Source organism: Leuresthes tenuis, unplaced genomic scaffold, assembly GCF_036924035.1.
Source record: "Leuresthes tenuis unplaced genomic scaffold, fLeuTen1.0.hap1 SCAF_40, whole genome shotgun sequence".
Lineage (NCBI taxonomy): Eukaryota > Metazoa > Chordata > Actinopteri > Atheriniformes > Atherinopsidae > Leuresthes > Leuresthes tenuis.
This window is the reverse complement of record NW_027325394.1, coordinates 328,154-340,759: the sequence shown is the minus strand read 5'-3', so window position 1 is coordinate 340,759 and position 12,606 is coordinate 328,154. Positions and strand designations below refer to the sequence as shown.

At 43.0% G+C, this 12,606-nt stretch overlaps 1 pseudogene; it reads left to right on the top strand.

Moving 5' to 3' along the window:
* The first annotated feature begins 743 nt into the window (after positions 1-743).
* On the top strand, positions 744-920 carry LOC140285484 (U2 spliceosomal RNA; annotated as a pseudogene).
* Positions 921-12,606: the final 11,686 nt, after the last annotated feature.

Sequence of the window (12,606 nt, the reverse complement as noted above, 5' to 3'; positions counted from 1 at the left end):
AAGGGACAACGCTTCATGGTGGAAGGTGATGTATGAATAACTGTGTATATGATGAAGGAGAGACCATTTGAGCAGCACAGCCATTTCGCAGCACAGGGACAGCAGTCCAAGTTAAAGGATCTCCCATGTGGTATCACCTGTCACACTGTGTCAAGGCATCAAAAGAAGAAAAAATCACCAAACTCAAGGACAAAGAGACGAAGACTCCGGTGAACGAAGAGAGAGGACTTACAAACCAGAAATACAAAAGGATGCTCGATATCAAGATCCAGAAGAAGAGGCTAACAATGCCACGAACACTTACGATGCTGGGAATGATGCCAGCAATGAACAGAGAAGAAGATTCAGTGTCATCAATCTGCAACACGTGCCTCTAATGAGGGGGTGAATATAGAATCCTCAACGATTACAACGTCTCTGGGAACTGTGACAACAACAAGGTTTAAACCATTTTGATATATATTGTAACCTATTGGCTAAGGAATAGTGCTGAAAATGAGGTAAATCTAATCCACCACTGTCCTTGGTCTACTGTAGGGTTTTTAAACTAATACGTGGTGGTTTGTTTTTCCACAGAAATTTGGAGATGCATGAATCTAGTGACTTAAACCAAGTAGCAGATGGTTTTATGGGGATCATTGAGAACAAATAGTTAACTTTTGGTAGTATCATCATTTTAATGGTTGTAACTCTCCCCATAAGTGATATAGGTAAGGACTTCCAACGAGAGAGATCGTCCTCTACTCTCTTTACTAATTGCACATAATCCATCTGTACTTATCAGTTTAATATGTGATATGTCTATGCAAGGACTACATATTAAATGGATTTTTATCAATAGGAGTTGAAAAAGGAGCTTGCTCCGTTCACTCCAAGCATCGACCCGGTACTGCAGTGCCGCTGGGAACGGTGCGCTCTCCTCTGCTCTTGTGAAAAAGCTAACAGCGGTGCAGGATGGAAGTTTCTTTTAGTCTGCTGAGAAAAGAGAGTGAATGCGAAGTAGACTTTAACACGGCTCTGGGAGCGAGCCGAGTGCGGGCTAACCAGGAGAAATGCTTGAAAGAAACGCGACACCGAATGAGCGGTCAGAACAAAGCCTCAATACGGTGTTCCTGTGGTGTTTTTATAAAATGCGGTGAAAATAAAGGTGTGAATGCCCCATAGAAAACTAAAAGGTGGAGCGGAAGTGTTCGGCTGCAAGAAGGTGTGAATGTCCGACTATATTTGGTGAAAAGCAGGTGAAGCAAGGTCTGAATGCCCAACCTTACATCATCAAAAGCGAGATCAGAGGTTTTTGGCTGCAAGAAGGCCATAGTTTGCCAAAAGCGGGTAAGGTGCGAATGACCGACTAAATATCAACAAAAGTGGGGGCGGAGGTCTTCGGATGCAAGTGGGTGTGAATATCCCACCATACAAGTATGGTGGAGAGGAAGCTGTGAATGGCCGACCATAGTTTGCAAAAAGCGGGTGAGAAAAGGTGCGAATGTCCAACCATACATGATCGAAACAGGGTGTTTGGCTGCGACAAGGTGTGAATGTCCACCCATAATTAATGAAAAGCGGGCAACAAGTAGGTTCGAATGCCATACCATACATCATCAAAAGCAGGAGTGGATGTGTTTGGCTACAAGAATGTTTGAATGTCCGAGCATAGTTTGTAAAAAGCGGGTAAGAAAAGGTTCGAATGCCCGAACATACACCATCAAAAGAGGGAGCGGAGGTGTTCCGCTGTAAGACGGTGTGAATGTCCGACCATAGTTGGTAAAAAGTGGGTATGAAAAGGTGCGAATACCCAAATTCGGCTGCAAAAAACTGTGTTCGGCTGCAAAAAGGTGTGAATGTTCGACTAAAGTTTGTAAAAAGCGGGTAAGACAAGGTGCGAATGCCTGACAATGTATGATCAAAAGCGGGAGCGGAGGTGTTCAGCTGCAAGAAGGTCTAAATGTCCATAATTAATTGCTAGAAAACATGAAAGAAAATTTTCGAAAATCAATCCGCACATGATCATAAGTGGGAGAGGAGGTGTTCAGCTGCAAGAAGGTGTGAATATCCTACCATAATTGCTGAAAAATGTGTTAGAAACGGTAAGAATCCCGGACCATACCTCATCAAAAGCTAGAGAGGTGGTGTTCGGCTACAAGTAGGTGTGAATGTCTGACTAAAGTTCAAATATATTAACAAAAGCGGGAGGAGAGGTCTTCGGATGAGTGGTTGAGAATTTCCAACCATAATCTATAAAATGCGGTGAAAAAAAAGGTGTGATAGAAACCTAAAAGGTGGAGCGGAAGTGTTCGGCTGCAAGAAGGTGTGAATGTCCATCTATAGTTGGTGAAAAGCAGGAAAAGCAAGGTCTGAATGCCCAATCTTACATCATCAAAAGCGAGATCAGAGGTGTTTGGCGGCAAGAAAACGGGTAAGGTGTGAATGACCGACTAAATATCAACAAAAGTGGGGGCGGAGATCTTCGGATGCAAGTGGGTGTGAATATCCCACCATACAAGTATGGTGGAGAGGAAGCTGTGAATGGCCGACCATAGTTTGCAAAAAGCGGGTGAGAAAAGGTGCGAATGTCCAACCATACATGATCAAATCAGGGAGCGGAGGTGTTTGGCTGTGACAAGGTGTGAATGTCCACCCATAATTAATGAAAAGCGGGCAACAAGTAGGTTCGAATGCCCAACCATACATCAACAAAAGCAGGAGTGGATGTGTTTGGCTACAAGAAGGTTTGAATGTCCGAGCATAGTTTGTAAAAAGCGGGTAAGAAAAGGTGCGAATGCCCGACAAAGTATGATCAAAAGAGGGAGTGGAGGTTTTCGGCTACAAGGTTTGAATGTACGACCATAGTTTGTAAAAAGCGGGTAAGAAAAGGTGCGAATGCCCGAACATACACCATCAAAAGAGGGAGCGGAGGTGTTACACTTGAAAGACGGTGTGAATGTCCGACCATAGTTGGTAAAAAGTGGGTAAGAAAAGGTTCGAATGCCCGAATATATACCATCAAAAGCGGAAGCGGAGATGTTCGGCTGCAAGAAGGTGTGAACGTCCGACCAAAGTTTGTAAAAAGCAGTTAAGAAAAGGTTCGAATATCCAACCAAACATAATCAAAAGTGGGAGCAGAGCTGTTCGACTGCAAGTAGGTGTGAATATCCACCCATAATTCCTGAAAAATGGGTAAGAAAAGGTGCGAATGCCCAACCATACATCATCAAAAGAAGAAGTGGATGTGTTCTGCTACAAGAAGGTTTGAATGTCCGACCATAGTTTGTAAAAAGCGGGTAAGAAAAAGTTCGAATGCCCGAACATACACCATCAAAAGAGGGAGCGGAGGTGTTCCGCTGTAAGATGCTGCGAATGTCCGACCATAGTTGGTAAAAAGCGGGTAAGAAAAGGTTAAAAAACCGGACTGTACACAATCAATAGCGGGAGCGGAGTTGTTCGGCTACAAGAAGGTGTGAAAGTCCGACCATGGTTTGTAAAAAGCGGGTAAGACAAGGTGCGAATGCCCGACAATGTATGATCAAAAGAGGGAGCGGAGTGTTTCGGCTGCAAGGTCTGAATTTCCAACCATAATTTGTAAACACCGTGGAAGAAAAGGCTCGAAAGCCCGACTATACACCATCAAAAGCGGGAGCGGAGGTGTTCAGCTGCAAGAAGGTCTGAATGTCCACCAATAATTACTGAAAAATGGGTAAGAAAAGGTGTGAATGCCCAACTATACATCATCACAAGCAGAAGTGGATGTGTTCGGCCACAAGAAGGTTTGAATGTCCGACCATAGTTTGTAAAAGGCGGGTAAGAAAAGGTTCGAATGCCCGAACATACACAATCAAAAGAGGGAGCGGAGGTGTTTCACTGCAAGAAGGTGTGAATGTCCGAGCATAGTTTGTAAAAAGTGGGTAAGAAAAGGTTCGAATGCCAGAACATACACCATCAAAAGAGGGAGCGGAGGTGTTCCGCTGTAAGAAGGTGTGAATGTCCGACCATAGTTTGTAAAAAGCGGGTAAGAAAAGGCTAAAATACCCAACTCTACACAATCAATAGCGGGAGCGGAGTTGTTCGGCTAAAAGAAGGTATGAAAGTCCGACCATGGTTTGTAAAAAGCGGGTAAGAAAAGGTTCGAATGCCAAAATATACACCATCAAAAGCGGAAGCCGAGGTGTACGGCTGCAAGTAGGTGTGAATGTCAGATCATAATTTGTAAAAAGCTGATGAGAAAGGTGTGAATGACCAACAATAATTGCTGAAAAATGTGTTAGAAAAGGTAAGAATGCCGGACCAGTCATCATCAAAAGCGGGAGAAGAGGTGTTCGGCTGCAAGAAGCTGTGAATGTCCAGCCATAATAACTCAAAAACGGGTAAGAAAAGGTAGTATTGCCAGACCATAAATGATCAAAACAGGGAGTGGAGGTGTTCCGCTGTAAGAAGGTGTGAATGTCCCACCATAATTGGTAAAAAGCGGGTAAGAAAAGGTTAAAATACCCGACTGTACACAATCAATAGCGGGAGCGGAGTTGTTTGGCTACTAAAAGGTGTGAAAGTCCGACCATGGTTTGTAAAAAGCGGGTAAGAAAAGGTGCGAATGCCGGACAATGTATGATCAAAAGAGGGAACGGAGGTTTTCGGCTGCAAGAAGGTCTAAATGTCCAACCATAATTTGTAAAAACCGGGGAAGAAAAGGCTCGGAAGCCCCACTATACACCATCAAAAGCGGGAGCGGAGGTGTTCAGCTGCAAGAAGGTCTGAATGTCCATCAATAATTGCTAGAAAACATGAAAAAAAATGTTCGAATATCCAACCGCACATGATCATAAGTGGGAGAGGAGGTGTTCAGCTGCAAGAAGGTGTGAATGTCCACCCATAATTCCTCAAAAATGGGTAAAAAAAAAGGTGCGAATGCCCAACCATACATCATCAAAAGCAGGACTGGATGTGTTCGGCTACAAGAAGGTTTGAATGTCCGAGCATAGTTTGTAAAAAGCGGGTAAGAAAAGGTTCGAATGCCCGAACCTACACCATCAAAAGAGGGAGCGGAGGTGTTCCGCCATAAGAAGGTGTGAATGTCCGACCGTAGTTGGTAAAAAGCGGGTAAGAAAAGGTTAAAATACCCGACTGTACACAATCAATAGCGGGAAGGGATGTGTTCGGCTACAAGAAAGTGTGAAAGTCCAACCATGTTTTGTAAAAAGTGGTTAAGAAAAGGTGCGAATGCCCGACAATGTATGATCAAAAGAGGGAGCGGAGGTTTTCGGCTGCAAGAAGGTCTGAATGTCCAACCATAATTTGTAAAAACCGGGGAAGAAAAGGCTCGAAAGCCCGACTATACACCATCAAAAGCGGGAGCAGAGGTGTTCAGCTGCAAGAAGGTCTCAATGTCCATCAATAATTGCTAGAAAACATGAAAGAAAATTTTCGAATATCAAACCGCACATGATCATATGCGGGAGAGGAGGTGTTCAGCTGCAAGAAGGTGTGAATGTCCACCCATAATTCCTGAAAAATGGGTAAAAAAAGGTGCGAATGCCCAACCATACAACATCAAAAGCAGGTGTGAATGTCAGATCATAATTTGCAAAAACCTGATGAGAAATGGTGAGAATGCCCGACTATACACCATCAAATGCGGGAGCGGAGGTGTTCGGCTGTGAGTAGGTGTGAATGTCCGACCATACTTGCTGAAAAATATGACAAAGCAGTTTTCACTTGGTTTGAGTGAAGGAATTCATTTTATATCAAAATCCGAAATTGTGTAGAACTCGTGGAAATAAGTTTATTCTCGGATTCCTAAAGGTTTAGTGTTGTTCTTTGGTATACTGCAAAGTAATACTTTCTATTTTGTTGAAACCGATTCAGACATGGATAAATATGAAGGACAAAGCAGTTTTAACTTGGTTTGAGTGAAGGAATTCATTTTATATCAAAATCCAAAATTGTGTAGAACTGGTGAAAAGAAGCTTATTCTCGGATTCCTAAAGGTTTAGTGTTGTTCTTTGGTATACTGCAAAGTAATACTTTCTATTTTGTTGAAACCCATTCAGACATGGATAAATATGAAGGACAAAGCAGTTTTAACTTGGTTTGAGTAAAGGAATTCATTTTATATCAAAATCCAAAATTGTGTAGAACTGGTGAAAAGAAGCTTATTCTCGGATTCCTAAAGGTTTAGTGTTGTTCTTTGGTATACTGCAAAGTAATACTTTCTTTTTTGTTGAAACCTATTCAGACATGGATAAATATGAAGGACAAAAGCAGTTTTAACTTGGTTTGAGTGAACGAATTCATTTTATATCAAAATCCGAAATTGTGTAGAACTCGTCAATCGACGCTTATTCTCGGATTCCTGAAAAGGTTTAGAGTTGTTCTTTCCTATCCTGCAAAGTACAACGTTCTTTTTTGTTTAAAGCTATTTAGACATGAATAAATATGAAGGACAAAGCAGTTTTAACTTGGTTTGAGTGAAGGAATTCATTTTATATCAAAATCCGAAATTGTGTAGAACTCGTGAAAAGAAGATTATTCTCGGATTCCTAAAGGTTTAGTGTTGTTCTTTCCTATCCTGCAAAGTACAACATTCTTTTTTGTTTAAAGCTATTATGACATGGATAAATATGAAGGACAAAGCAGTTTTAACTTAATCGGTTTCAACAAAATAGAAAGTATTACTTTGCAGTATACCAAAGAACAACACTAAACCTTTAGGAAATCCTTCACTCAAACCAAGTGAAAACTGCTTTGTCATATTTTTCAGCAAGTATGGTCGGACATTCACACCTACTCACAGCCGAACACCTCCGCTCCCGCATTTGATGGTGTATAGTCGGGCATTCTCACCATTTCTCATCAGGTTTTTGCAAATTATGATCTGACATTCACACCTGCTTTTGATGATGTATGGTTGGGCATTCGCACCTTTTTTTACCCATTTTTCAGGAATTATGGGTGGACATTCACACCTTCTTGCAGCTGAACACCTCCTCTCCCGCATATGATCATGTGCGGTTTGATATTCGAAAATTTTCTTTCATGTTTTCTAGCAATTATTGATGGACATTGAGACCTTCTTGCAGCTGAACACCTCTGCTCCCGCTTTTGATGGTGTATAGTCGGGCTTCCGAGCCTTTTCTTCCCCGGTTTTTACAAATTATGGTTGGACATTCAGACCTTCTTGCAGCCGAAAACCTCCGCTCCCTCTTTTGATCATACATTGTCGGGCATTCACACCTTTTCTTAACCGCTTTTTACAAAACATGGTCGGACTTTCACACCTTCTTGTAGCCGAACACATCCCTTCCCGCTATTGATTGTGTACAGACGGCCATTTTAACCTTTTCTTACCCGCTTTTTACCAACTACGGTCGGACATTCACACCTTCTTATGGCGGAACACCTCCGCTCCCTCTTTTGATGGTGTATGTTCGGGCATTCGAACCTTTTCTTACCCGCTTTTAACAAACTATGCTCGGACATTCAAACCTTGTAGCCGAACACATCCAGTCCTGCTTTTGATGATGTATGGTTGGCCATTCGAACTTTTTCTTACCCGCTTTTTACCAACTACGGTCGGACATTCACACCTTCTTATGGCGGAACACCTCCGCTCCCTCTTTTGATGGTGTATGTTTGGGCATTCGAACCTTTTCTTACCCGCTTTTTACAAACTATGGTCAGACATTCAAACCTTCTTGTAGCCGAACACATCCAGTTCTGCTTTTGAGGATGTATGGTCGGACTTTCACACCTTTTAGTAGCCAAACCACTCCGCTCCCGCTATTGATTGTGTACAGTCGGGTATTTTAACCTTTTCTTACCCGCTTTTTACCAATTATGGTCGGACATTCACACCTTCTTACAGCGGAACACCTCCGCTCCCTGTTTTGATCATTTATGGTCTGGCAATACTACCTTTTCTTACCCGTTTTTGAGTAATTATGGCTGGACATTCACAGCTTCTTGCATCCGAACACCTCTTCTCTGCTTTTGATGATGAATAGTCCGGCATTCTTACCTTTTCTAACACATTTTTCAGTAATTATTGTCGGTCATTCACACCTTTCTCATCAGCTTTTTGCAAATTATGATCTGACATTCACACCTACTTGCAGCCGAACACCTCGGCTTCCGTTTTTGATGGTGTATATTTTGGCATTCGAACCTTTTCTTACCCACTTTTTACAAACTATGCTCGGACATTCACACCTTCTTGCAGCGAAACCCCTCCGCTCCCTCTTTTGATTGTGTATGTTCGGGCATTCAAACCTTTTCTTACCCGCTTTTTACAAACTATGGTCGGACATTCAATCCTTCTTGTGGCCGAACACATCCACTTCTGCTTTTTATGATGTATAGTTGGGCATTCACACCTTTTATTACCCATTTTTCAGTAATTATTGGTTGGAAATTCAGACCTTGCAGCCGAACACCTCCGCTCCCTCTTTTGATCATACATTGTCGGGCATTCGCACCTTGTCTTACCCGCGTTTTACAAACCATGGTCGGACTTTCACACTTTCTTGTAGCCGAACAACTCCGCTCCCGCTATTGATTGTGTAGAGTCGGGTATTTTAACCTTTTCTTACCTGCTTTTTACCAATTATGCTCGGACATTCACACCTTCTTGCAGCCGAACACATCCACTTCTGCTTTTTATGATGTATAGTTGGGCATTCACACCTTTTCTTACCCATTTTTCAGTAATTATTGGTTGGAAATTCAGACCTTGCAGCCGAACACCTCCGCTCCCTCTTTTGATCATACATTGTCGGGCATTCGCACCTTGTCTTACCTGTGTTTTACAAACCATGGTCGGACTTTCACACCTTCTTGTAGCCGAACAACTCCGCTCCCGCTATTGATTGTGTAGAGTCGGGTATTTTAACCTTTTCTTACCCGCTTTTTACCAATTATGGTCGGACTTTCACACCGTCTTACAGCGGAACACCTCCGCTCCCTCTTTTGATGGTGTATGTTCGGGCATTCGAACTTTTTCTTACCCACTTTTTACAAACTATGGTCGGACATTCAAACCTTCTTGTAGCAGAACACATCCACTTCTTCTTTTGATGATGTATGGTTGGGCATTCGCACCTTTTCTTACCCATTTTTCAGGAATTATGGGTGGACATTCACACCTACTTGCAGTCGAACAGCTCTGCTCCCACTTTTGATTACGTTTGGTTGGATATTCGAACCTTTTCTTACCTGCTTTTTACAAACTTTGGTCGGACGTTCACACCTTCTTGCAGCCGAACACCTCCGCTTCCGCTTTTGATGGTATATATTCGGGCATTCGAACCTTTTCTTACCCGCTTTTTACCAACTATGGTCGGACATTCGCACCATCTTACAGCGGAACACCTCCACTCCCTCTTTTGATGGTGTATTTTCGGGCATTCGCACCTTTTCTTACCCGCTTTTTACAAACTATGGTTGGACATTCAAACCTTCTTGTAGCTGAAAATCTCCACTCCCTCTTTTGATCATACATTGTCGGGCATTCGCACCTTTTCTTACCCGCTTTTTACAAACTATGCTCGGACATTCAAACCTTCTTGTAGCCAAACACATCCACTCCTGCTTTTGTTGATGTATGGTTGGGCATTCGAACCTACTTCTTGCCCGCTTTTCATTAATTATGGGTGGACATTCACACCTACTTGCAGCCGAACACCTCGGCTTCCGCTTTTGATGGTGTGTATTTTTGCATTCGAACCTTTTCTTACCCGCTTTTTACAAACCATGGTCGGACTTTCACACCTTCTTTTAGCCGAACAACTCCGCTCCCGCTATTGATTGTGTAGAGTCGGGTATTTTAACCTTTTCTTACCCGCTTTTTACCAACTATGGTCGGACATTCACACCTTCTTACAGCGGAAAACCTCCGCTCCCTCTTTTGATGGTGTATGTTCTGGCATTCGAACCTTTTCTTACCCACTTTTTACAAACTATGCTCGGACATTCACACCTTCTTGCAGCGAAACACCTCCGCTCCCTCTTTTGATTGTGTATGTTCGGGCATTCAAACCTTTTCTTACCCGCCTTTTACAAACTATGGTCGGACATTCAAACCTTCTTGTGGCCGAACACATCCACCTCTGCTTGTGATGATGTATAGTTGGGCATTCACACCTTTTCTTATCCATTTCTCAGTAATTATTGGTGGACATTCAGACCTTCTTGCAGCTGAACACCTCTGCTCCCGCTTTTGATGGTGTATAGTCGGGCTTTCGAGGCTTTTCTTCAACGGTGTTTACAAATTATGGTTGGAAATTCAGACCTTGCAGCCGAACACCTCCGCTCCCTCTTTTGATCATACATTGTCGGGCATTCGCACCTTGTCTTACCCGCGTTTTACAAACCATGGTCGGACTTTCACACCTTCTTGTAGCCGAACAACTCCGCTCCCGCTATTGATTGTGTACAGTCGGGTATTTTAACCTTTTCTTACCCGCTTTTTACCAATTATGGTCGGACATTCACACCGTCTTACAGCGGAACACCTCCGCTTCCAATTTTGATGGTGTATGTTCGAGCATTCGAACTTTTTCTTACCCACTTTTTACAAGCTATGGTCGGACATTCAAACCTTCTTGTAGCAGAACACATCCACTTCTTCTTTTGATGATGTATGGTTGGGCATTCGCACCTTTTCTTACCCATTTTTCAGGAATTATGGGTGGAAATTCACACCTACTTGCAGTCGAACAGCTCTGCTCCCACTTTTGATTATGTTTGGTTGGATATTCGAACCTTTTCTTAACTGCTTTTTACAAACTTTGGTCGGACGTTCACACCTTCTTGCAGCCGAACACCTCCGCTTCCGCTTATGATGGTATATATTCGGGCATTCGAACCTTTTCTTACCCGCTTTTTACCAACTATGGTCGGACATTCGCACCATCTTACAGCGGAACACCTCCGCTCCCTCTTTTGATGGTGTATGTTCGGGAATTCGCACTTTTTCTTACCCGCTTTTTACAAACTATGGTTGGACATTCAAACCTTCTTGTAGCCGAAAACCTCCACTCCCTCTTTTGATCATACATTGTCGGGCATTCGCACCTTTTCTTACCCGCTTTTTGCAAACTATGCTCGGACATTCAAACCTTCTTGTAGCCAAACACATCCACTCCTGCTTTTGTTGATGTATGGTTGGGCATTCGAACCTACTTGTTGCCCGCTTTTCATTAATTATGGGTGGACATTCAGACCTACTTGCAGCCGAACACCTCGGCTTCCGCTTTTGATGGTGTATATTTTTGCATTCGAACCTTTTCTTACCCGCTTTTTACAAACCATGGTCGGACTTTCACACCTTCTTTTAGCCGAACAACTCCGCTCCCGCTATTGATTGTGTAGAGTCGGGTATTTTAACCTTTTCTTACCCGCTTTTTACCAACTATGGTTGGACATTCACACCTTCTTACAGCGGAACACCTCCGCTCCCTCTTTTGATGGTGTATGTTCGGGCATTCGAACCTTTTCTTACCCGCTTTTTACAAACTATGCTCGGACATTCACACCTTCTTGCAGCGGAACACCTCCGCTCCCTCTTTTGATGGTGTATGTTCGGGCATTCGAACCTTTTCTTACCCACTTTTTACAAACTATGCTCGGACATTCACACCTTCTTGCAGCGAAACACCTCCGCTCCCTCTTTTGATTGTGTATGTTCGGGCATTCAAACCTTTTCTTACCCGCCTTTTACAAACTATGGTCGGACATTCAAACCTTCTTGTGGCCGAACACATCCACTTCTGCTTTTGATGATGTATAGTTGGGCATTCACACCTTTTCTTACCCATTTTTCAGTAATTATTGGTGGACATTCAGACCTTCTTGCAGCTGAACACCTCTGCTCCCGCTTTTGATGGTGTATAGTCGGGCTTTCGAGGCTTTTCTTCAACGGTGTTTACAAATTATGGTTGGAAATTCAGACCTTGCAGCCGAACACCTCCGCTCCCTCTTTTGATCATACATTGTCGGACATTCGCACCTTGTCTTACCCGCGTTTTACAAACCATGGTCGGACATTCACAGCTTCCTCTCCACCATACTTGTATGGTGGGATATTCACACCCACTTGCATCCGAAGACCTCCGCCCCCACTTTTGTTGATATTTAGTCGGTCATTCACACCTAACCCGTTTTCTTGCAGCCAAACACCTCTGATCTCGCTTTTGATGATGTAAGATTGGGCATTCAGACCTTGCTTTTCCTGCTTTTCACCAACTATAGACGGACATTCACACCTTCTTGCAGCCGAACACTTCCGCTCCACCTTTTAGGTTTCTATCACACCTTTTTTTTCACCGCATTTTATAGATTACGGTTGGAAATTCTCAACCACTCATCCGAAGAGCTCTCCTCCCGCTTTTGTTAATATATTTGAACTTTAGTCAGACATTCACACCTACTTGCAGCCGAACACCACCTCTCTAGCTTTTGATGATGTATGGTCCGGCATTCCTACCGTTTCTAACACATTTTTCAGCAATTATGGTAGGACATTCACACCTTCTTGCAGCTGAACACCTCCTCTCCCACTTATGATCATATGCAGATTGATTTTCGAAAATTTTCTTTCATGTTTTCTAGCAATTAATGATG